Source organism: Vipera ursinii (genome assembly GCF_947247035.1).
Source record: "Vipera ursinii genome assembly, chromosome: 5".
Classification (NCBI taxonomy): domain Eukaryota; kingdom Metazoa; phylum Chordata; class Lepidosauria; order Squamata; family Viperidae; genus Vipera; species Vipera ursinii.
In genome coordinates this window covers 80,693,455-80,718,324 of record NC_139518.1, presented here as the reverse complement: position 1 = coordinate 80,718,324, position 24,870 = coordinate 80,693,455, and the positions used below count along the sequence as shown (strand labels likewise).

Sequence of the window (24,870 nt, the reverse complement as noted above, 5' to 3'; positions counted from 1 at the left end):
CTCCCCTTCCGAGTCTCCGCCTTTCCTCGCGAGTTTTTCTGCTCCGTGGGAAGTGCTGCGCCTTCGCTTCTCCTCCTCCTGGGTTGCAGCTTCCACAAACGGCTCTCTGATCCCCTTCAGATCCTTCCCCCAAGACCCCCTCCTGCCCCGCAGCCCCACCTCTTGGCACAGCCCGGCTCCCTGCCTGGGAGATCCTGGTGTTTCCCGGAAGGTTGGGCACCCCCCGTTCCCATGTTCGGAGGAAATAAAATAATTTTAGGTCAAGTGACAGGTCTGGGAGCTCTAATTGCCTCCACTTCTCTGAGATCGTTCTCAAAACAACTCAAATGCAACTGATTGATGTTGAAAGGACAGTGGGAGATCCAGGGAAGAAAGGAGGAATTTGTTTTATGACTTTTACAAGCAAAATGTTAGAACTGGATTTCCCACTTCTGTACCCACATGGCTTTTCAGTACCGTATTCTCTTGGAGAAAAAAAATAAACCAAGGAGTTTCTCTTGTTGACTATCAGAGTGGGGCAGTTGACAGATACAGAAATGAGCAGGCACTGTGTAACTTACTGTAAATAAGAAGCTGTTTGAGGCTTTATAGAAGTAAAATAGAATATAGATTATTAACAAAGTGCTTTGACATTTTAACTTTGCTGTTGGTTCACCTGTTAACTACTTTGCCTCTCTATCTACCAAGTAGATTAAGGTCAAATTGGTTGTAAATAGAAGTAGAACTTCATAAATTGTGGGCCTACTTCGTAAGGGAAGGAAAGTAATATTGCTCCAATATATTTATGAATATTCAAGTGGAGGGGAATAATATATGTAAATCTGGTTTTGTCTTATTGATGCACATATTTTCCTTCTATTTGAATGTTCTGTATATCCTCCGCTGCGCCGCCCGCCTCCTGGCACGGCCTCGGGTCCCGGCGCTTCTGCCGCACGTGAGGGAGGGGATGCCGGACCTTCCCCCTTTTCCCGGGAGAGGCGTGGGTGGGGGGTGCGGCGGACGCCCAGGATGCGGGGCTCCCTGCGGCAGACTCGAGTGCTAAAATCCACGGGTTAGGGGGCGCAAATTACTTGCCTTGCCCCTGGTGCTGACAACCCACACTACGCCACTGGATGACTTCTTTTGGCTGCTGGAGTACCTGCAAACATGGCTTTAGTCTGCATTCACCAAGCATGCAAGAAGGGGATAAGATTTCAGACAGGTAGTTGCGGCCTTAACACTGTCCTTCTATACTTCTAAATGGAAAAAGAACCTTCATTTATGTCACTCTTCCCAACACTGACAGGAGTGGGAAGGGTCTTATTTCTATGGTGCAGTGAAACCCCCATGCAGAGATGCTTCTCCTGTGTGCTAGTAAATATCTTGTGGACCTACCTGTTTACTAGGCAGTCCTTTTGTGCAGGCCTTTTGGTTTTTCAACTGTCTTGGCCTTCTTTTGGCCCTTGACTCTGTACCCAGCAAGCAATTCTTTACTGTCTAAATTATAGCAACTGATAAATGAAATCCATATACCTTATTTTTCCTTCTATAAGGCGCACCCTTGTATAAGATGCTCTCCGCGCCGTTCAGCTGTTTGGTGGAGCGCCGAACAGCTGAGCTGGCAAATTTGCAAGTTCGGCCGGCTGAAGATCTTGCTCCTTCCCCCCTCCCGTTAGTGGCAAGCCCACAGGGGCTTGACACCTGCACCAGGCAGCATGGGAACGCACATAGGCATGCCCTGGGCTGCGGAGGTTACCATTATTTTTCTGTGTATAAGACGCAGCTGATTTTTGAAGAGGGTGTTTGCAGGAAAAAATAGCATCTTATACATGGAAAAATACGGTAACCCAGGAAACCAAAAAGAAGCTATTATCTGCATAGCTGACTGCTCAATAGCACCTAACAGACTTATAAAAGAAATCATTATTATTTATTTATTATTATTATTTATTAAATTTTTATACCGCCCTTCTCCCGAAGGACTCAGGGTGGTGAACAGGGCATATCTTAAAACTACAAAAATACAAAAATTAAAAAGAATTAAATTATTGCCCACAATAAAAACAATAAAAATATATATAAATATTAAAACCCTAAGTGATTCCCCATCAGGCCAGGCCAGCTTGTTCAAATAAATGGGTCTTTAACCCGCGACGGAAGGAGCGGAGATCCGGTGCCATCCGGAGCTCAACCGGCAGCTGGTTCCACAAAGCCGGAGCGCCCACAGAGAAGGCTCTCCCCCTGGGGGCCACCAGCCGACATTCTCTGACTGGAGGCACCCTGAGGAGGCCCTCTCTGTGGGAACGCACGGGGCGGAGGGGAGTTGACGCCGGCAGCAGGTGGTCCCCGAGGTATTCCGGACCCATGCCATGTAAGGACTTAAAAACCATCACTAAGACCTTGAACCTCACCCGGAAGACAACTGGTAACCAATGCAGCTCGCGGAGCAAAGGTGTAACATGGGAGTACCGGGAAACTCCCAAGACAACTCTCGCGGCCGCATTCTGTACCAGTTGGAGCCTCCGAGTGGTCTTCAAGGGAAGCCCCATGTAGAGAGCATTGCAATAGTCAAGACGAGAGGTCACGAGCGCATGAGTGACCGTACACAGGGCATCCCGGTCTAGATAGGGCTGCAACTGCCGCACCAGGCGAACCTGTGCGAAAGCCCCCCTGGTCACGGCTGCTACATGATCTTCTAAGGTGAGCCGTGCATCAAGGAGGACTCCCAAGTTGCGAGCCCTATCTACGGGGGTTAAAGACTCACCCCCCATAGAAAGTGATGGAACGTTTTGAATGTCCTGGGATGCCGGAATGTACAGCCACTCAGTCTTGTCAGGGTTGAGTTGAAGTCTGTTCCTCCCCATCCAGACCCGAACCGCCTCCAGGCAACGGGACATCACAGCGAGGGCATCACTGGGGTTGTTTGGGGTCGAAATGAAAAGTTGGGTATCATCAGCATATTGATGATACCCAACTCCAAAACCACGAATGATCTCACACAGCGGTTTCATGTAGATGTTGAACAGGAGAGGCGAGAGAACCGAACCCTGAGGAACTCCACAAACGAGAGACCTAGGGGCCGATCTCTGCCCCCCTGCCAACACTGACTGCGAACGTCCCAGGAGATAGGAGGAGAACCACCGAAGAACTGTGCCTCCCACTCCCAATCCCCTGAGACGCCGCAGCAGGATACCATGGTCGATGGTATCGAAAGCCGCCGAGAGGTCTAATAGGACCAGGACAGAGGAATATCCCCTATCCCGGGCCCTCCAGAGATCATTCACCAGAGCGACCAATGCCGTCTCCGTGCTGTACCCGGGCCTGAAACCCGATTGGTACGGGTCCAGATAATCCGCTTCATCCAGGACCAGAGGGAGCTGATGCGCCACCACACTCTCAACAACCTTCGCAAGAAAGCGAAGGTTGGAGACTGGACGAAAGTTGTTCAAGACAGCTGGGTCCAAGGCAGGCTTCTTGAGGAGAGGTCTCACCACCGCCTCCTTCAAGACGGTGGGGAAATTACCCTCACTCAAAGAAGCAGATATCACCGCCTGGAACCAGCCTCGTGTCCTCTCCCTGGCTGCATAAACCAGCCAGGAAGGGCACGGATCCAATAAACATGTGGTGGAGCTCAACCTCCCCATAATCCTGTCCACTTCATCAGGGGTCACAGAATCAAACTCCTCCCAGATAACATTGACAAGACCGCCCGTGTCCTGATCGTCAGACTCTGCCCAGCTGGAGTCCAAACCGGTCCGAATCCGAGCGATTTTATCCGACAGATGTTGACCAAACTCCTCGGCACGACCCTGCAAGGGATCCTCCCTCACCTCCTGATTAAGGAGGGAGCGAGTCACCCTAAACAGGGCGGCCGGGCGATTATCTGTGGACGCGATGAGGGCAGAGAAGTAATTGCACCTCGCTGCCCTCATCGCTGCGAGATAAGACCTAATATAGGTTCTTAACCGCAACCGGTCGGATTCGGATCGGCTGGACCTCCAGCAGCTCTCTAGGCCCCGTTTCCGACGCTTCATCTCCCGGAGCTCCGCGGAGAACCATGGAGCTCGATGGGATCTGCATCGGGTCAGGGGCCGCAGGGGTACAACTCGGTCCAGTGCCTCAGTGGCTGCCCTTTCCCAGGCTTCCACTAAGGCATCCGCCGAGCTGTGAGCGACGGAGGCAGGTGGGGATCCCAGCGCTGCCTGGAACCCGAGAGGGTCCATTAAGCGTCTGGGGCGGTACCATCTAGTTGGTTCCGCATCCCCACGGTGGGGGGTGGCAAGACGGAAGACCAGCCGCAGGAGGTGATGATCAGTCCATGACAGGGGCATAATAAATGGAGAGCCCCCACCAAGATCATCCAACCACCGTCCAGATAAAAAAACCAAGTAAAGGGTGTGGCCTCCCTCATGAGTTGGTTCAGAAATTACCTGCGTCAGGTCCATGGCCGTCATGGAAGCCATGAACTCCCGGGCTAACTCAGATGACTCTCCCAGGGATGGTAGATTGAAGTCACCCAAAACTAGAAGTTTGGGGAACTCAATCACCAAACCGGAGAGGACATCGAGTAGCACGGGCAGGGCTGCCGCTGTGTGACTAGGCGAAACGTACACCAGCAGCAAGCCCAACTGCGCCCCCGAACCAAACCTCAAAAAGAGAGACTCACACCCGACTATCTGAGGAACGGTGGTCTCCCGTGGACATAAGGTCTCCCTAATAACAACCGCCACTCCCCTGCCCCTACCTTGAGCCCGAGGCCGGTGTAACGCTCGGAAACCTGGTGGGCAAAGGTCAACCAAAGGGACCCCACCCTCTGGACCCAACCAGGTCTCGGTGATACAAGCCAGTGAATCATGATCATGCAGGACATTTTCAGTGGCCTGTAAAACAAAGGCAATAGAAGCAGGGGTTCAAAAATCAGGTGCCTGTCTTACATTCCTGCTTTCCGTGCACAGAGAATAAATTCCAGTGTTGGAGCACCTACAACTTCTGAAGGCAAGCCATTCCACTGATTAATTATTCTCACTCTCAGGAGATTTCTCCTTAGTTCTATTTTGCGTCTCTCTTTGATAAGTTTCCATCCATTACTTCTTGTCCTGCCACACTGATGGTTTGGAGAATAGGTTAACACCCTCTTCTTTGTGGCAGCTCATCAAATATTGAAATTTAACTTCAACTGCTTTGTTGAAAGTTGCCTTTTGGAATGTGGTAAATGATTTGCTCAGATTTGTTCTCCCTTTCTATCATTTTTCCCCGTTATGGTACAGCTTGTATTCCAAATGTGTCCACGCTTTTTATTTGAGAAAACCTCCAAAATATTTCCACATTAATGCAAACACACACACCCCCAATGGTTAAATATACTAAGAATGGAAATAGTGAAGATTCCAGCCCAATTTTATTCACCAAAATTTGTAGAATCTACAAGGATAGATAGACACCTATTTTTACAGGAAAGCAATACTTTTCTTTGCCCTCGGGTCATAAAAGAAAGAGATGAAATTGTAAGGATCATTAGATAGTCATCCATCTGTGCTTCAACTGTACTAAACTCTGAACAAGCTAATACAGATGTGAGAGGCAGCGGCTTGATTAGCATTATTCACAGTATTCCTGAGATTACCATAATATGTTTGCAAAGCTATTTAGCACATAAGCAGTTGCTCCTTTCATATTCCAGCCCTTCATTCAGTGATATCTTTGCACAGTGGATGAACTGTCACTTTTCCCCATAGATTCCCTTCAGATGGAAAGTTCATCCATTTTCCCACCCATTCAATGCGAAAAATCAGAAACTGGAGAATTGGCAGTTCTTGTTTTAGAACTGGGAGAGAGTTCTATCATTGGCAACCTGAAGAAAGAGTCCAATTGAACTCATTGCCTAGTTGCTCATTTCCATATTCATTAACATGGTTTAAGGGGAAGTATTCCTGATTTGCATAAAGTTTCTAACACCTTTCAGTTCTCCAGGACCGTATTTGTAGGCTCCCTGCCAACACTCCATGGCAACAGGCTGCAAACAAAGAGTCATCTTTTTTCCCCAGATGGACAGCAGATACTGTAACCCGCCCTTTTATATTTGCTTCTTCATCTAATGCAGGGGTGTCAAACTCAATTTCATTGAGGGCCGCATCAGCATTGCGGTTGCCCTCAAGGGGCCGGGTGGGTATTTTATTTTATTTTTATTTTTATTTTAATTCCATTTATATCCCGCCCTTCTCCGAAGACTCAGGGCGGCTTACAAGCTTAGCAGTAGCCTTCATTCTATGTATATGCCTGCTTGTTAGGGCTTTCACACACACCCCAAGCGGCATTATTACAAAGTCAGCTTAATTGCCCCAAACAATCTGGGTCCTCATTTTACCTCCCTCTGAAGGATGGAAGGCTGAGTCAACCTTGAGCCTGGTGGGATGCGAATCTGCACTAATTGCAGGCAGCTGGTGTTACTTAAGGAGGCATTAGCCCACTGCTCCACCAGGGTGGGTGTGGCCTACTGGGTGGGCATGGCTAGAGTGCGTATGACCTATGCATCAAGGGTGCCTATGGGGGCCTGGGCAGGAGTGGGTCAGATCTGAAGGTCTCTGGCAGGAGGAGGGTCTCTGAGCCAGGGCCAAGGCAGCGGGGACCGTTCCCTCACTGTTTCCAGGATGGCTTCGCGGGCCGCATGAAACCACTTTGCGGGCCGGATCCGGCCCCCGGGCCTTGTGTTTGACATGTCTGATCTAATGCTTTAGAATATCAACAGATCTCATGGCTTCTGTGCAAAAGACACATTCCATGATGGGGATCACAGAGTAGCAGTAGGTGGTATGATCACTCTTAGATTATCACAGGGGTCTTCAAACTTAGCCCTTTTATGACTTGTGGATTTCAACTCCCAGAATTCCTCAGCCAGGCACTGCCTGGCTGAGGAATTCTGGAAGTTGAAGTCCACAAGTCATAAAAGGGCCAAGTTTGAAGACCCCTGGATTATTGTAGCAGTTTTGGGCCATTGCACCAAAACAGAATGTTGTAGGGCTGAAAAAAGTGGAGAGAACAGAAACCTTGGTGATCAAGATGCTGAAGCAGCTATCTTCTCAGGAAAATCACGAAGTTTGGCCCCTTTTAACTTAATAATAAATAATAATAATAAACCTTTATTGTCAAAGTACGACATGTGTACATTGAGATTAGCTGAGCCTCCCCCCGTGCTCCCTCCCCTCAACACACAGTGACAACAAAACCTCCATCCAATTTGTGATTATTATTATTACTATTATTATTATTGATTGTGTTTAATTAAGTTCTGTATGCAGCTCAGAGTCAGTTTCACGTGAGATGCGTAGCTACACAAGAAATAAACATACTGGTTGTTTGCATCAGATTTTCTTAGGATAGTGTGATCAATGATACCTGATTATATCTTGATCTCATCTTCATTTCATTTTGATAAAGATATTTCTTCATTATGTAAGGTATAGCACACTATGAGAAAAATGCTGTGTTATAGTAACCATGCTGCTTTTAAAACATGCTTAAACTAGCCGCTTCTTTTTAATAAAAAATCAACCATAAATATTCATAGTTTATCAGAGTTGGTTGTTCTGAATCTCTAAACAAAGTGAAAGGATTTTTTTTTAAAAGAATAAGTTTAATTTAAGCAAAATTTTAATAAAGCAACCTAAAATGCAATTGGGACCTAAAGAGAAAATTATCACTATCAGCTAATATAGAGGAAATATTGCAATAGCATAGTAATACGTGGTGGCTCAGTGGGTTAGGACGCTGAGCTTGTCGATCAGAAGGTCGGCAGTTTGGCGGGTCGAATCCCGAGTGCCACATAACAGAGTGAGCACCTGTTACTCGTCCCAGCTTCTGCCAACTTAGCAGTTCGAAAGCACGTAAAAATGCAAGTAGAAAAATAGGGACCACTATGGTGGGAAGGTAACAGCGTTCCATGCACCTTTGGCGTCTAGTCATGCTGGCCACATGACCACGGAGACGTCCTCGGACAAGCGCTGGCTCTTCGGCTTTGAAACGGAGACGAGCACCGGCCCCTAGAGTCGGAAATGACTAGCACGCATGTGTGGGGAAACCTTTACCTTTACCTTTATAGAAGTAATAGCAATCAAGTAGAAAATAGGGCAGAGACAATAGAAAGCATTTGCTTACAGATTTGTAAATTTCACATTTCACTTTTATATTTCGCTTTTTTCAAAATATCGCCCCAATTCTCACAGGATTGTCCAAGATCCATTGCTTCTGTAGCTTTTTTGAGTCTGAGCCAATCTAAAAGTTTAAAAAAGAACTTACAACAATAGCCTTTATCATTTTGATGGTAACCTATGACTCCATATGGCTCAAGGATGTCTCTGGGAAAACGTATCTACATCACAGCACTTTTACTCAAGTTAAAGGAAGTGTCTTTGTTGACAGAGCTGAACCCATCTCAGCTTGCAAAGGTGTTAAATAAGGCTGTATCCTTGTCCCTCTGTTGTTCATTTTTTTAATATTAACAATATTGTTGAAACATTTGCTGAGCCAGGATTCGATCCTCTATTCCTTGCCCACCAGCCCTTATTTACTTTGCACTTGGACTCCAAAAAGGTACTTACAACCCAGATTCTAAATCCTAATAGCCAATGTCCTCCCCCATCATTTGATTGTATTTTGAGTGTTCAGCAACTGGCCTACATGTAACAGCTGTTTGCAGTGCCCCAGAGTCATAGGACTGCAATTTATGTTTTCTGTTTCCTCCCAGTTTCTGGCAAAAAATACTCATTGCAGACAATGGGTTTGCTTAATGACCATGGATTCACTCAATGACCAAGGTGATTCACTTAACTGTCACAAAAAATGTAAAATCAGTTTGGTAATGTTACAACTCTCTTATATACTGGCACAATTTACGACTGTAATTCTGGATTCAGTTACAATCATAAGTCGAGGACTACCTGTATTTTTTATGCTGATGATACAACTATTCTGCCTGTGACCTAGGATGCCTATAAAATTGCCCCCAAACTGCATTGCTTTACTGCTCCAAAGATTGCTTTAATATCTATCCTAATGCAAGAGTATTGGTGTTGTCTAGGAATCATTTTCAAGACCCAATTAGATGGACAATCAATGGCAAACTTATCAAAGGAGTTGAATATTTTAAGTATCCAGGAGTATATTTTCAATTTTCTACCTGCTGTTTTATTTAAGCAAGGATGCTGTTACTAAGAGCCCAAAAAGCATCCTTAGAACTGTTCTGTTTGCATGTCAATCTGGAAATAATCATGTCTCAGAGCTATTAAAGCTAAAGATCTAAGAATGCTCAGTTGCGTCTCTATAAGACGTCTTCTAGTTTAGAAGCAGTTCAGTCCATATTTTTAAAAGTCTTATTTCAAGTACCTTATTCAATATCTCAATCTCTGCTATGATTGAAACTAGACTGCATTTCCTTTATAAGGGGATTAAAACTTTTGTCACTGCACGTTTTTTTTTAGTTCGTCAGAAAAGTTCATTTCTAACTGTATATTTCCCCTGCTCTCTGCACCTGTGGTGACAGCTTATCTGGTAACCATAGTGACTCTCATATGTTCAGCTATGTTATGGTTTCAGACTGTTTTGTGCGCATGTCTTGAAAAAGTTTCTCACAGTTATTCTTTTATTGTCTTTCACTTTGCTGTTAATGTCTGTTACGTTAGGATGTAGTCAGCTAGCTCTCTTTATAATATATATTTAGTTTTTGTAATTAAAAGGTATTTAGTAAGATTATGCGTCGTGTTTTATTTCCTTCCTTCATGCACATCATGCATCCTCTGAAGCACGGTCCCTCACCCTCTACTAAGGTGATTTATACCTTGACAACTTTGTTGTCTTAGATCAGGAGTGTCTAACTTCCGGCCGGTGGGCCGATTGCATGAAATGGAGGCCGCACACACCCCAGCTTCGGCAATGCAAAAAAAAGTCATGATATGTTGCAACACATCATGTGACATGGCAAGTTTGACACCTGTGTCTTAGATTTTGGCTGAAAACTAAGGGGAACTTTCTTGATCTGTCTCACCTTGCTAGACAGTTGCTATTTACTCTAAGAAGACTAATTCTGATTTGGCATACTGTTAGTCTTGCTTTTCCAGCATTGTCTGCTTCAGGCTTTGGTAAAACCTTGGTTGAACTGAAGCAGAGAATTTGGGATTTAGATATCCAAAATGATAGAGACTATGTTTCCCATTCCATTTATAGCAGAATTTAGGGCAACCCCTAGGAAATATACAAGCCTGTCCTGTGACAGCTGTGGGGTTGAATCTGTTTCCAGTGTTCTATGAAAATGTCTCTTCTACACCCTATGGATGTAAAATTTAATATTTCCAATAATTAACAATTCTAATTGCCTTTGCAACCAGAAGGTCATTACCCTCTTTTAGATGGCCACTCTTCAGAGACCTCTAAGAAAGTGGCAAAACTTAGCTGTTAATTGTTTCAGGGTTTTCTTGTAGTGCTTATTATATTTACTGTATTGTTGGTTTTTTCTTTGTGTTTGGTCTTGGACCATAAATAAACTTTGATTGTTTTTTGTCAAACATATTTTATTAGATCTTTAGGAGACAGAATATGATTTGCATATGCACCATCTTCTGAATTTGCTTATGTCAGTGGTGTCAAACTGCCGGCCTGTGGGCCAGATGCATCATAGTGAAACTGTGCCCACCCCATTGCTGGCAATGGCAAAAAAGCCATACGTCATGACACATCACATGACATTACGAGTTGGCTTGGCTTATGTCATCCTTACTTTTGTTTTGTTCAATTCGGTATATGGCATTTCCTCCTTGTGACATTTAGGAGTGACTGACCAGCTAAATTCCTTCAAGAGACAATCTCCTTTCCACTTCAGTAAAGAAGATAGCAGGGAAAAAGAGCTCATAAACACACTAAATCCACACTTTATATAAAAATCTGCACTTTCTCTATCACAGTTGTGAAAAATGGCAACAGCTAGAGGCAATGGCAGCTATTGCTGACTGAGACAAATGAGGCTGAAGACAAGCAGCCAATTTCACAAGAGCTGAGTGTAGTTTGAAAAAGGCTGGGCTTTCTGTGGCCTGTCTATATATATTTCTTTTGTCCCATGTTTCTTTTGCCTTAGTTAGCTAGAAGAACTGATTTTTGAAATTATGCACAAACCTGCCAGGTATGATTAATGGAGCAATGGTGGGAGGCATAATATAGAGAGGGAGAGGACTTTAATCTTGACGGCTTCTGGTTTTAGAGAAAAAGTGACTGGAGCTTCTTCCTGTCTGCATTTTTCCCCCACCCTTCTGCCTATTTCCTTTGCAGCATCTGATTAATTACTGCAGATCCAGGAAGTTTTGGCCAGAAGGAGAACAGGCAGGAGAACAGGAAAAAGGATGGGAGGAGAAGACCCAGCTGCCTTTTTTGTCTTTGGCTTCAAATGTGATAGCTAACTGCATTTCAAGTTCAAACTTCCTCCAGATCTTTTTTTTTTTGTAATGGTAATACTTTCACCCTATTAATCTTGTTTAACCCCTAGTATGTGGAGGATGTGTGAGGGACGCGGTGGCTCAGTGGGTTAGGACGCTGAGCTTGTAGATCAGATGGTCGGCAGTTTGCCGGGTCAAATCCCGAGTGCCGCGTAGCAGAGTGAGCGCCTGTTACTTGTCCCAGCTTCTGCCAACCTAGCAGTTCGAAAGCAGGTAAAAATGCAAGTAGAAAAATAGGGACCACTACGGTGGGAAGGTAACAGCGTTCCGTGCGCCTTTGGCGTCTAGTCATGCCGGCCACATGACCACGGAGACGTCCTCGGACAATCGCTGGCTCTTCGGCTTTGAAACGGAGATGAGCACCGGCCCCTAGAGTTGAAAACGACTAGCATGCATGTGCGGGGGAACCTTTACCTTTACCTATGTGGAGGATGAAGAAAGCTGATCTTAAAGAAGGGGTTTGGGCCAGGAAACATAGTCCTGGTCTCTCCTTTCAGTAACCATCTGAGGAGTATCCAAGTAGGTGTTTGTGTCCATATTCCTTACTTACCTTGCTCCTTTTTTCTCACAACTTTGTACTTTTCATTCTTTGGATGCTTCAAAGGACTCTTTCCCCCTCAAAACAGGAAAGATGTTCAGGCACTGACAGCTGATGAACAGCCCAAGAAAAGAGGTTAAGGGTGTTTTGTGCTTTCAGATGCGAGCTTAAGAGTTTTCTTGCCTGATGCAATTTCTGGCAAGTTTTTTCTGGCTTCCACTCAAGGTTTCATAGTGTTATGGGTTATAATCAAGTAAGAGAGATAATAATCCATGTAATATTGCTCCAACGCAAAACAGCCGTTCTGTTGCATGCAGATAATCAAATGATATCCTAGGATGTAATAAAGCTATTAGCTTTTATGTGCACGTTGGGAGGGGGGAAATCCCAAAGCACATATAAAATGTAGACATTTGATTTAGCAGAAGTAATATTGCAAAGAAGTCTTGTTCTTCCTTGATAATTGCTTGTTACTTCAGAAAAACCAACTGCCCTCATCAGAAAGTCTAGAAATCCTAGGAACGTACAGAATACACGTGGGAATTCAGGCAAATGAGTATTTGGTATTGCCTGATGAAAAGTGGTTGCAGGGCTTTCTGATTCAAAATCTGACTGATTTTGGATCCTCCCTGAACTGTGAGAAGAAGTGGTATGTTCCTAGCAAAGTTCTTTGCCTTGCCATGGATGAAAGCAATGAATGGAGTCTACTGTAATTCCATCATTTTCAGATAGAATAATTGATGCAGTGCAGCCTTGGGTTGAAGAAGATGTGTGTATGTGGAAATTGTGTGAAACAAAGACATTGTGTTTAAAAAAACATTTGTTTACATTTACATTGTTTACATTGTAAAAAAACAACACAACACAGACACAAACACACACAAACACACATACACACACACACACACACACACACACACACACACACAAACACATATGTTAAATGCTTGTTAACTATTTAGATTACCTTGCTAGGCCCCAAACATGGGACAAATCTTTATTTCCTGTTTCAGCCTAACCGAAGGCCATCGACAAGGCAGTAGTCATAACAGTGACAGCTCATATTTGTGTAAATTTTTAGATTGCTAACATATGATATTTTGTGACTACTGCCTTGTCGATGGTCTTCGGTTAGGCTGAAACAGGAAATAAAGATTTGTCCCATGTTTGGGGCCTAGCAAGGTAATTTAAATAGTTAACAAGCATTTAACACATATCTCCCTTGCTTCTCAGCTAACAAAGTGAGATAGAGCTTGTGGCCTAGAGGTAAAAACAACTGCCTAATGTGCAGCATGTACTAATGTGTGCAAGATTCTGTTCAAAATCAGTATAACCACAACTTTGTATGTTCCAGGGTTTTATTTATAGACTTGAGAAATCAGTCAGAACAAAATAATGTGTGAATTTGTACAGGACTGTCACAATTGGAATTATTAACATTCTAAGCAAAGAAAGAGACATTTCAGAATTTTGGATAAGCATGGGAGAGAAAAAAGGATGAATCATTCATTTTTCCACTTGTGATTCCTCATGACATCTGGCTAGGTGAATTTATTCAACACACTTGTTAGCAACATGATAAGAAGTTCAAATCAGTTTTGTGCTGTTGCCTGCGCTCCAAATTCTGAGTGGCACAAATATCAGCACAGGGTTACAACCTTGATATAAACTGCTTTCCCAAATCTGAATTTCTCAAATAAAATCAAACACATCTGGAGGATGATGGGTTAATTGGTCTGGAACTCATCAAAATAATTCCATTAGTATTATTGGTGTGATGATATCAATACTTATATAGATGAATATTATTTCATTGCTGAGACAGGATTTTATTAGGAAAAAACTCTCTAGGATGTTTAAAAGGGCAGTAAATTATCTTTTGTTCAGCTTATTTGTCTTTTGTCTAGTTTATTCCTATTAGTAATATTTACAAGTGACTTCTTTCCAAAAGTAACCCAAGGAAGCTCAGAGCAATTTAGAGGGGCATAAAACATATAATGAAACATTATAGCCCAAACAATAAAAAGAATAAAGCTAAATTCTGCTATACAACAATTACAATTCATTTGACAGTTCTCCTGAAAGTGTCAGAATGAAAAAAGAGATCTTAAACTGTATTTAAATGCAGGAACCAGCGATATGTGCCCTATAAATAGAAGAAGTCCCTGCTGTCAGTTGGGAGACATTAGAAGCAGCAGCTTTGGGTCTTATATCCTTTAGGGCAGGGGTGTCAAACTCAATTTCATTGAGGGCTGCATCAGCATTGCAGTTGCCCTCAGGGGGCTGGGTGGGTATGGCCAGGGTGGGCGTGGCCTACTGGGTGGGCATGGCTAGAGTGCATATGGCCTACTGGGTGGGCGTGGCCAGCTCTACATCATTTGCATCAAGGGTGCCTATGGGGGCCTGGGCAGGAGTGGGACAGATCTGAGGGTCTCTGGCAGAAGGAGGGTCTCTGGGCCAGGGCCGAGGCAGTGGGGGCCGTTCCCTCACTGTTTCCAGGATGGCTTCGCGGGCCACATGAAACCACTTCGCAGGCCGAATCCAGCCCCCGGGCCTTGTGTTTGACATGTCTGCTTTAGGGCATGGATGTCAAACTTGATTGCATCACATGACATTTTGCAACGTTTTTTGCCTTTGTGGAGCCAGGATGGACGTGGACTGCGCATGACGCATCTGGCCCGCGGCCCACCAGTTTGACACCCCTACTTTAAGGATTTAGGAGGTAAAGTCAATGAGTTAAACCTGATAGTTTTCCAAGACTGCAAGAACACTCCTTTAAGAATCATATCTAAGGATATTCCTATTTAGATCATATTACAATCATTTGTAAGACCTGAATAATCCAGTTCTTGAGTATGGAAAAATGCCTGGCTTTGCCTGCCTCCAAAATCAATTTGGATCTTTTATTATATTAGAGACACTAATTTAAAAGTAATTGCATTTGGAATCAAATGACTGATAACAACTGGAGGAAAGATTCCTTTTAGATAAGTGTTTTCCTCCTGCTGAAATAAAAAATATTTCAATCTCTCTTTCTTTAACCCTTCTTCCCCACCCTTGGCATCACTTCTGTTGCAAGTCCTGGAACCTGGGTGGGCAGATTTCCAACAGGGATTCATCCCCACTGCTGCTCACCCAAGCCCCAGCGAAGGATGTTAGATCTGCACCTTCATCCATTATCATACATGGGCGGAAGTCTTCCACTATTTCCTACCTCTGATTAACGAACTCCTAATTGGCAGAATAAAAGTCTGTTCTAATGATAATAAGGATTACTAATGTACTTCCAGGTACAATTCGAGCTCCAAGAGATATCCCTTTTCTCTTGTTCTCGTACTTTGGAACATCACGTCCTTGAGATTCTACTCTGTCTGCCTTCTGAAAGCATTCAAGAGCTGTTCTGTTCCTCAGGCATTGGATCTGAGAGCCGTCTGGCCCATTGGATGAGATTTATTTATTTATTTATTGCATGCACATTGAGTTTTCCTGGCATTTTATACATTTGTACATGTCCGTTTTGGGTTATGTTTTTAAAGATTTGTTTTGTTCTTCTTGTTTTTGTCAAGTCACTGTTGTTTATTAACAATGCAGGAATTCTGAGTGAGTTATATCAACTAAGTAAATAAAATTACAATAATGCTAACTAAAGAAGTAATCTGAATAACTTCTTACGGAAAGGAAAATGTGAGCTAGGAGTTGCAATTTATTGGGATAGCATCTATGTATGGGGAAATTATTTAGCTATATAAAATACGCAAATGAAGGCAAATATATGTGTCGGAATAATGTTGTAGGATCTAATCTGGGTCAGTCACAGGGATCAGAGGTAGAGAGAGGTCCCCTGAAGAAGATGAGCTCCATCATGAGTCCAAAAGCTCGGAAGACAAAACCTCTGGGTCCCAGTGACCGAGTCAGATTGAATCCTGTATAAAATACATTTTGGAAGAGATCTTGGAGGTCTTCTAGTTTAACCACCTGCCCAAGGAAGAGACCCTATAACCATGGTGGCGAACCTATGGCATGCGTGCCAAAGGTGGCATGCAGAACCCTCTCTGTGGGCATGCGCACTGTCGCCCCAGTCGTAGGCCTTCTTCTGGGTTTTATAAAATCTTTTTGCTTTAGGCCTCCCCTGCGCAAAAAAAAAAGGTTCAATCAATCAAACAAACAATTTCAACTTCTCGCGGGGAAAAAAAAGGTCTTGCAAAGTTGGAATTGATTGAACTTTTTAATTCCCACCCAGTCTGCCGTTACCACTGCAGCCATGCCCACCCAATGGGCCACGCCCACCCGGCACCCAACGATACATAAGTGGGTTTTGGGTTGCAGTTTGGGCACTCAGTCTCTAAAAGGTTCGCCATCGCTGCCCTATAACATTGCAGACTGTCTCTTCTTAAAAGCCTCCAATGATGGAGCAGCCCCAACTTCTGTAGGCAAGCCGTTCCACTGGTTAATTGTTCTGATAGCAATTTTTTCCTTAATTCTGGGTTGGGTTCTCTCTTTGATAAGCTTCCATCCATTACTTCGTGTCCTGCCCTCAGGAGCTTTGGAGAATATGGTTTGGTTGTTTTTTGTAATTTGAATATGTTACCTTATTTTTTAAAATTCTCTATCCTTAGCCAGGTTACACTTACCTGGCAGTTCCATTGGACATATCTGCGCAGATTTGTCCAAAACATTTCATACATTAAATGTGACACTTGAATTTATTTGCTGGGAAATCTGGCTCAATATAGATCCTCAACTCATATCCACGGCTATTTAAAAATGTGCAGCTGCCTGCCACATTTTATGAGAGCTGTTTAAATACAGCAGCCATGCAGAGCATGAATCAGTCCAGAGGGAATACATGGAATTTACACAGGACTGAGAATAGCTATTCTTGAGCAATCTGACCCTTGTGAATTTCAGTGTGAATGGTTTAAAATGCACTCCACAACCAATACATAGTTTCCCTTTGTTTTGTTTTTTTTACATGCCTCCAAATTCCAAGACAATTCAATCATTCAAAGCAAATGTATTTAAGAATGCATATTTTAGAATGACATTCATTTATAAATGCATCAATAAATTGAGAAAATGCTATCTACGGTACATGTTTATATTTGTTTACTGTGCAAATTATTTAAAAATTCTTGCAGTGCTGTGGAACACAAAAATATGGAGATAGAGATTCAAGGCATATACAGTCCTTCCCGCAGAGTTGTATTTTAGGCAAACTAGTGATGAAGACAAGGCACAGCAGGAAAGGACCAGGGGAAGAAGGGAGTATGGCGGTGTTTGCCTTTGGAATTGAGATTTGCTTGCCTCCAGAGGTTGTGGGTGCTCCATCTCTGCAGGTTTTTATTCTGTTCCAGCCTACGACCGGCCCTGTTTGAATGTCAGGGACAACCCCTTTTTATAGTCAACAGGTTGGAAAAACCCAACCAAATTTATTTACAAAGAAATCAAAAGTTCAAACAAGAGTTAAACCAAAAGTTCAAACAAGAGTTAAACAGGAATAACAGACCAGGACTCTAGCAGAAGATCTTCAAATGGTTGCCTTCAGCAACCAGCACCTCCCACACCTTCCCTATTTATCAGCAGCCCCAAGGTGTGTCTTCTCATTGTCTTCTCGTCCTCTCACCGAGTTGCCTCATTGCCTTTCTCTGTTCTACTCTGCTGGGTTGCCTCCTGCTCTTAGCATCCCTGAATAGATCCAGCTGTGAGTCATCTATGTCCAATACCTCATGCTCACACGGCTGAGTCTGATGAGGAACATGACGGGAAGGGCCAGGCTGAGAGTCCTGCAGTGCATCAGAGCCTCCCTCTGATACCAAACCCCTCCTCCTCCTCTTCAGAATCATCAGACTCAGCTGCCGGTATCACAGGCTGACGCTGAATCACAACAGTTTGAAGAAGAGACTGGACAGCCATTTGTCCAGAATGGTATAGGGCAAGGGTAGGCAACCTTGGCTCTTTTATGACTCGTGGACTTCAACTCCCAGAATTCCTAAGACAGCATGGCTGGCTCAAGAATTCTGGAAGTTGAAGTTCACGAGTCATAAAAGAGCCAAGGTTACTTACCCCTGGTATAGGATCTCCTGCTCAAGAAGAGGGCTGGTCTAGAAGACCTGCAAGGTGTCCTTCCAACCTTGATATTCTAAGTTCTGCAACTCTGTTTATTCTTTCAGTTGGGACTCTGCAACTTTGATATTTGTTATTGGATCTGGGAACCAAACTATATACCAACAAGCAATAATTGAATTAAGACCAATAATTTGTGATCAAGAACAGATGCAAACAAAACAAAAAATACAGGCATACAGATTGGGTGTGCAACTGTGCTATTTGCTCACTGAATAAGTTCCTTCTAGCTGCTTTTTTCTCCTAAAGTTGGGGAAAGTATCTAAACAAATCTTTCAAGGAAAATAGTTTCAGAGCTATTTTGCCAGGAAACAGCTTTGAAAAGTATTGCTTTAGTACACAAACACCAGATTCAAAGAATTGAACGGAATTTTTGGGAACCCCGCCCCCTCCCCCCAAAAAGAATGCAAAAATGTTGAAATAAATGAATATAAAGCAAAAAGCTCAAATCTTAAACAAAAAATTAAATCTGGATGGGATTTTCCACGATGATAGAAGCCCAGTTCATATGTAGAAAGTAAACCTTGGTATGCCATCTCAATTCAGCCATTATTTCTACCTTGATGGATACTAAATTTTACGAATACAATTTAACTTTACATGTCATATGTCCCCTCAAAATTCCATGAACATCTGTTCATCCCAAACAGCTTTCCACACAAAAAATCGAGAGTGAATGGAAAGTCTTATTAGTTTACTCTTGGTTAGACTACATTTCAGACTACTGCAATTTAATTTATGCAGGACTGTCCTTGAAGATGACACAGTGGGCACAGATTTTAGTGGGCCATTTGCTGATCGGTATTAGCTGGTTTGGCAAAATAACCCTAGATCTGGAGGAACTGCATTAGCTTTCAGTAACTTCTGGGACCGTTTCAGAGTACTGATAATTCTGCATAAATGCCTCCCCTACCTTTGGAACAACTTGTCCCCCAAATTCAGATGTGCCCCTGCCCTGATGACATTTTGCAAAATGGCGAAAGCAGTCCTCTTTAGAATAGAGAGACAGTTTGGTGTAATAGTTAAAGCATCAGGCTAGAAACCAGGAGACTGTGAGTTCTAGTCCCAGCTTAGGTATGAAAGGCTTGACTGGGTGACTTTGGGCCAGTCACTCTCTCCCAATCCACGATATCAAGCTTGGGTTGACAAGCCGATTGGTCAAATCCTGTCACAATCAATGTTTAGTTGATCTGAAAAAAGCGTATCCTGCACTTGCAGGAAAACATTAGGAAAAAAAGAGGCCACCTAAATAGGAGTAGTATTTATTGGTTTTTAATGGGCCTGGCTTTATGAGAATTTTATAGAAGATTTATTCTTTTTTAAAAAATTCCATTTATATCCCGCCCTTCTCCGAAGACTCAGGGCGGCTTACAAGCTTAGCAGTAGCCTTCATTCTATGTATATGCCTGCTTATTAGGGCTTTCATACACCCCCCAAGCGGCATTATTACAAAGTCAGCTTAATTGCCCCCAACAATCTGGGTCCTCATTTTACCTACCTCGGAAGGATGGAAGGCTGAGTCAACCTTGAGCCTGGTGGGATGCGAACCTGCACTGATTGCAGGCAGCTGGTGTTACTTAAGGAGGCATTAGCCCATTGCTCCAGTAATCTGCCTAGAATGTGAGAATTGATGCCACCAGTGCTTTTTTTGTAAAAGAAAAAGGTGCCGGAACTCACACATGTCATACAACCTGCCTTGCCTACCCTACAATGTTCCATTCGAAAAAGGTGCCGGAACTCCGTTCTGAGCGTTCTATGACAAAAAAAAGCCCTGGATGCCACACATATTACAGAATAACAGAGTTGAAAGGGACATTGGAAGTCATCTAGTTCAACCCCCAACTCAAACAGGAGATCTTATCCTATTCAGGACAAATGTCCAATCTCTTCTTCAAACTCTCCATTGTTGGAGCACCCACAACTTTTGGACATAAGCCATTCCACTGGTTATTAGGGGAAGGCCAAAAGTTAACTATAGCCAAAAACACACACCATAAATAGAATTTTGATTGGACTTATAAGCAATAGGAATGGTGACAGTTAGGGATGGAGATAGTTTTAGTTGAATATGTCTGCCGGGGGGAGGGGAATTGTAAAAGATGGATGTGGAATATGAAAAAATCTCTCCTTCCCTCTTTCCACAGGAGGCTCAGTAGTAACAGTGTGTCTGCAGACAAAGATTAGACAGATGAGGTGCGGGTTTTTCGCACCCAGCGGGCTCCTCATGAACTTGCCAATAAATGAGGACACGTCTCTCTGAGCGTTCTCGGGATGAAGGCCAAGACCGAAGTCCCAAGCTCTCTTTTATTGAGATACCAGCAACCCACAAGCAGCTATCTCATGGTTACATTTCAGCTATAGCCCTGTATAGAATGTCTTCGTTCCTGTAACTTTCTTGTGTTACTTTCTTGTACGTGTTCCAACGGGATTGTCCGTCTGCACGTAGCAAGGTCATCTGATTTCTGGTAAACTGCAACTTATGTACAGAAACGAAACTTGTCTCTGCCCTGAGCCAGACCTGCGCCATTTTATGTGAGCCTAAGGTGGAAATATGACAGGTTTCCTACAATGAGGATTTCATTTTATTTTTTGAATGGAGAGAGTGGGTAGCTGTTTGGTGAAGTGTAATTAAATAATTCCTTTCAAAGAATTCCCCCGTTCCATTTTCACGATGTTCCTGAGCTCTAGGCCCCTTCTCTTCATTTGCAGATCAGAGTAGAGCCATTGGCTTCTGCAAATAAACAGCTGGCTGGAGGGACAAGGTGCTCTGGTAGAAAGAGTTGCATTCCAGAGCTTGGGGCGAAGGATTCTGTAAATTAAGAGGGGAAGTGCAACACGGAGTCTTTGGAAGAGATTTATTTTGGAAACAGAGAAATGTAAAGAGCAGAGGTTGATGGATGCGCTCAGCAGCTGCTTCTCCCAGACAGGATGGAGCTTGCCAAGGGAAGGAGCCCCCCTGGTTTTTAATAGTTTTCAATGAGTTGGACCCTTGTTCCTTACAGCAGAAGAGAATGGCCTTCAAACCTTGATGTAAATACCAGGTCTCCATATGCTATGCATTCCAGATATTTCCACTCTTATTTAAGTAGCACACTCAAAAAGAAAATCACAGGATTTATATATATATATATATGTATATGTATATGTATATATATATGTATATGTATATATATATATATATATATATATATATATATATATATATATATATATATATATATATATATATATATATATATATATATATACCACAGTGCAATGAGGCATTTCCTATGCATGTTAATTAATGGATGTATCTTGTTCTTCCTTCCAGATGTTCCTCTGGGAGTAAAACCTAGTGGGGAACATGCATCCCTTTTTTGCTGCTAAAAAGTGGATGAATTTTTATGCTGAACGTGAATGATGTATTCGTTATTTGTTCTACACCCATTTTTATTATTGTTCGGTTGTTTTGTTTGTAGCTGATGTCTTCTATGTTTTTTTTTCTCTTTTTATTTATTTATTTTTGGGACTTATATGCCGCCCTATCTCCCGAAGGACTCAGGGCGGCTAACAACAATAAAAAACAACAATACAAAAATTAAAAAAAATAATTAAACAACAGCCCCAAAATAAATTAACTACACAGTTAAAAATTAAAACATATTTAAAAACCCATCGTCAATCCAGGTCAGCCTGATGGAAAAGGAATGTTTTAAGGCCGCGGGAAAGGACCGGAGGTCTGGGGCCATCCGAAGCTCAAGGGGGAGTTGGTTCCAAAGGGCTGGCGCTCCCACAGAGAAGGTCCTCCCCCTGGGTGTCGCCGGCCGACATTGTCTGGCCGACGGCACCCTGAGGAGGCCCTCTCTGTGTGAGCGCACTGGGCGCTGGGAAGTCGTCCCCGGCAGCAGACGGTCCTGCAAAGAGTAACTTACCTAATTCAGAGTGAAGTAATAGAGACTTGCTTTTGAATGCAAGATTTTCTTAAATCTTGCCTATATCTACAACTGACTGAAATAGACCCAGAAAATCTGTTTTATCCAAATAGAACTGTGAGGTCTCTTTTCTTTCTCAATCATCTGGTACAAGGATGATATTTGAGTCTTCTGTTTTAGTGGAGTATTTTTCCCCCCAATAAAAGTCTTCACAGTTGCCATTTTAAGCATGCAGGGGCAAGTCAAGGCAATCTTTCTACGACTTGCTCAGCACCGGAAGTGAATCTGAGCAATTCTATCTGTAAAAAACAAAAGTATCTTGATGCAAGAATTGCCATACAGTGAAGAAAATGGAGCTCTTCCATTTTCACTCCAAGGCTCTCTGCCTCTCTGTTTCATCAAATCAAATTTTTATTTTACTCATTGAGTAGCACACCAGCACACTATACCCCACTAAACACAATGCTTGACTATGAATGCAGGCAAATAACAAAATAATAGAGTATGTTCATTTCTACTAATACTATACCTCTTAATTAAGACTAAAATCACTGTTATTGTTAGTACTAACAATGTATTGATTGATTGATTGATTAAATTCATTGGCCGCCCATATTACCACAGGGTCTATAAACTAGTGGTTAAAACTATTACCACTATGGGGCTATAAACTAGTGGTTAAAACTAAAGTATTAAAATGGGATGGGATTTTGTATAAATGCCAGCATTAAAATTTTAGAGTATTAGTTGTTTCACACAACTAGACCAAAATGTGAAGTATTAATAATAATAATAATAAGTTGGAAGGGACCTTGGAAGTCATCTAGTCCAACCCCCTGCTCAGGCAGGAAACCCTATACCAGGGGTGTCAAACTCAATTTCATTGAGGGCCGCATCAGCATTGCGGTTCCCCTCAGAGGGCCAGGTGGGTGTGGCCTGGGTGGGCATGGCCAGCTCTACATCGTTCGCATCAAGGGTGCCTATGGGGGCCTGGGCAGGAGTGGGACAGATCTGAGAGTCTCTGGCAGAAGGAGGGTCTCTGGGCCAGGGCTAGGGCAGTGGGGGCCTTTCCCTCACTGTTTCCAGGATGGCTTCGCGGGCCACATGAAACCACTTCGCGGGCCAGATCTGGCCCCCGGGCCTTGTGTTTGACATGTCTGCCCTATACCATTTCAGACAAATGGCTGTCCAGTCTCTTCTTAAAAACTTCCAGTGTTGGAGCATTCACCACTTTTGGAGGCAGGTTGTTCCACTGGTTAATTGTTCTAACTGTCAGGAAGTTTCTCCTTAGTTCTAGGTTGCTTCTCTCCTTGACTAGTTTCCATCTGTTGCTTCTTGTCCTGCTTTCAGGTGCTTTGGAGAATAGCTTGACTCCCTCTTCTTTGTGGCAGCCCCTGAGATATTGGGACACTGCTATCATCTCACCCCTCACCCCTTACCCTTCGTTAAACTACACATACCCAATTCCAGCAACCGTTCTCTATATGTTTTAGTGATTAACAGTTTGTAGCTCTGTGTATATACCATAAGTATCCGGTTCAGTATGTTTTCTGAATGTAACCCGCATAGGCTAATTATTTTTGGATTAGCACATGGGTGTCAAACTTGCCGCGTCACATGATGTGTTGCGACGTATCATGACTTTTTTTGCATTGCCGGAGCTAGGGCAGGTGTGGCCTCTGCATGATGCAGTTTGACACCCCTGGATTAGCATGTTGTGCAAATCACAATGAAACATAACTGATAAACAAACCCTTGTTCAAAGAAACCTGAGCTCCATGTTCAATTCAAGAAAGCAAGTCTTATTGAAGAGTCTAATGATCTAACAACGTAGACACTAGCATTGTGCAATTTCAATTCAATTTATTGTGTAGTTAAAGACCAGCATGAATAATAAACAAAATACAATTTAAGACAGAGGTAAAATGCGTTTGTAAACAATCTTAACGATCCAGGGTACAGCCTATATTAAATGATAATGTAAAGCAGGGGTCTTCAAACTTGGCCATTTGATGACTTGTGGACTTCCACTAGGCACGCTGGCTGAGGAATTCTGGGAGTTGAAGTCCACAAGTCATCAAAGGGCTAAGTTTGAAGACCCCTGATGTAAAAATTAAAATTATATGAAATATGATAACATGTGAAATAACTACAAAGTATTTAAAAGTGTTAATATCAACAAAGTAAAAAATATCTAAAATTTAAGTGAATTAGAGTTTTAAGGAATGGATTGTGGGATGGTAGCTTTGTGCTAGGTTAAGCCAGTGTCACAGCTTAACAAACCAAAGGACTAAGACGGGTCGGGCAACTATGGTAATTTTTAGACTTCAACTCCCAGAGTTCCTGAGTCAGCTAGCATGTTTGTACATGGCTGGCTCAGGAATTCTGGGAGTTGAAGTCCACAGGTCGTAAAGGGGCCATGTTGCCCACCCCTAGACTAAGATGTACTCCAAACAAAGAATTTGAGAAGTCCAGTCCCATGGAATCAGAGCTCTGTGGTAAAAACTGCTTGGCCTTTTCAAGGACATGTGTCCTCATTTCAATATGCCAACTTTTCAGTTTATATATAGTCCACATTAGAAGGCTGTCTCTTTAAGCCTTCCATCAAGCAAGTGTTAAATCCTGGGAGGAGTGATTTGGCTATAGAGACACAAAAGCCTTCACTGCATTCTGAGTGTGTTGGAACAAAATGCAACCTGGAAGGTAATTATTTATTATTATTTATTAAATTTGTATACCGCCCTTCTCCCAAAGGACTCATTTGCTAGCTCATTTCTGATTGCAAGTTTAATATTCTTAGGACTGATCATTTGTTTCCTTTAAATATGCTAATTAACTAGCA

At 43.1% G+C, this 24,870-nt stretch overlaps 1 protein-coding gene across 1 annotated transcript in view; it reads left to right on the top strand.

The window, feature by feature from the left end:
• Positions 1 to 1,167: 1,167 nt before the first annotated feature.
• Positions 1,168 to 24,870, top strand: part of CHST3 (carbohydrate sulfotransferase 3) — a 35,945-nt gene continuing 12,242 nt past the window's right edge. The window contains exon 1 of the mRNA XM_083364804.1: positions 1,168 to 1,201. The gene's annotated coding sequence lies outside the window, so the exon portion shown is untranslated. The remainder of the gene's footprint in view (positions 1,202 to 24,870) is intronic.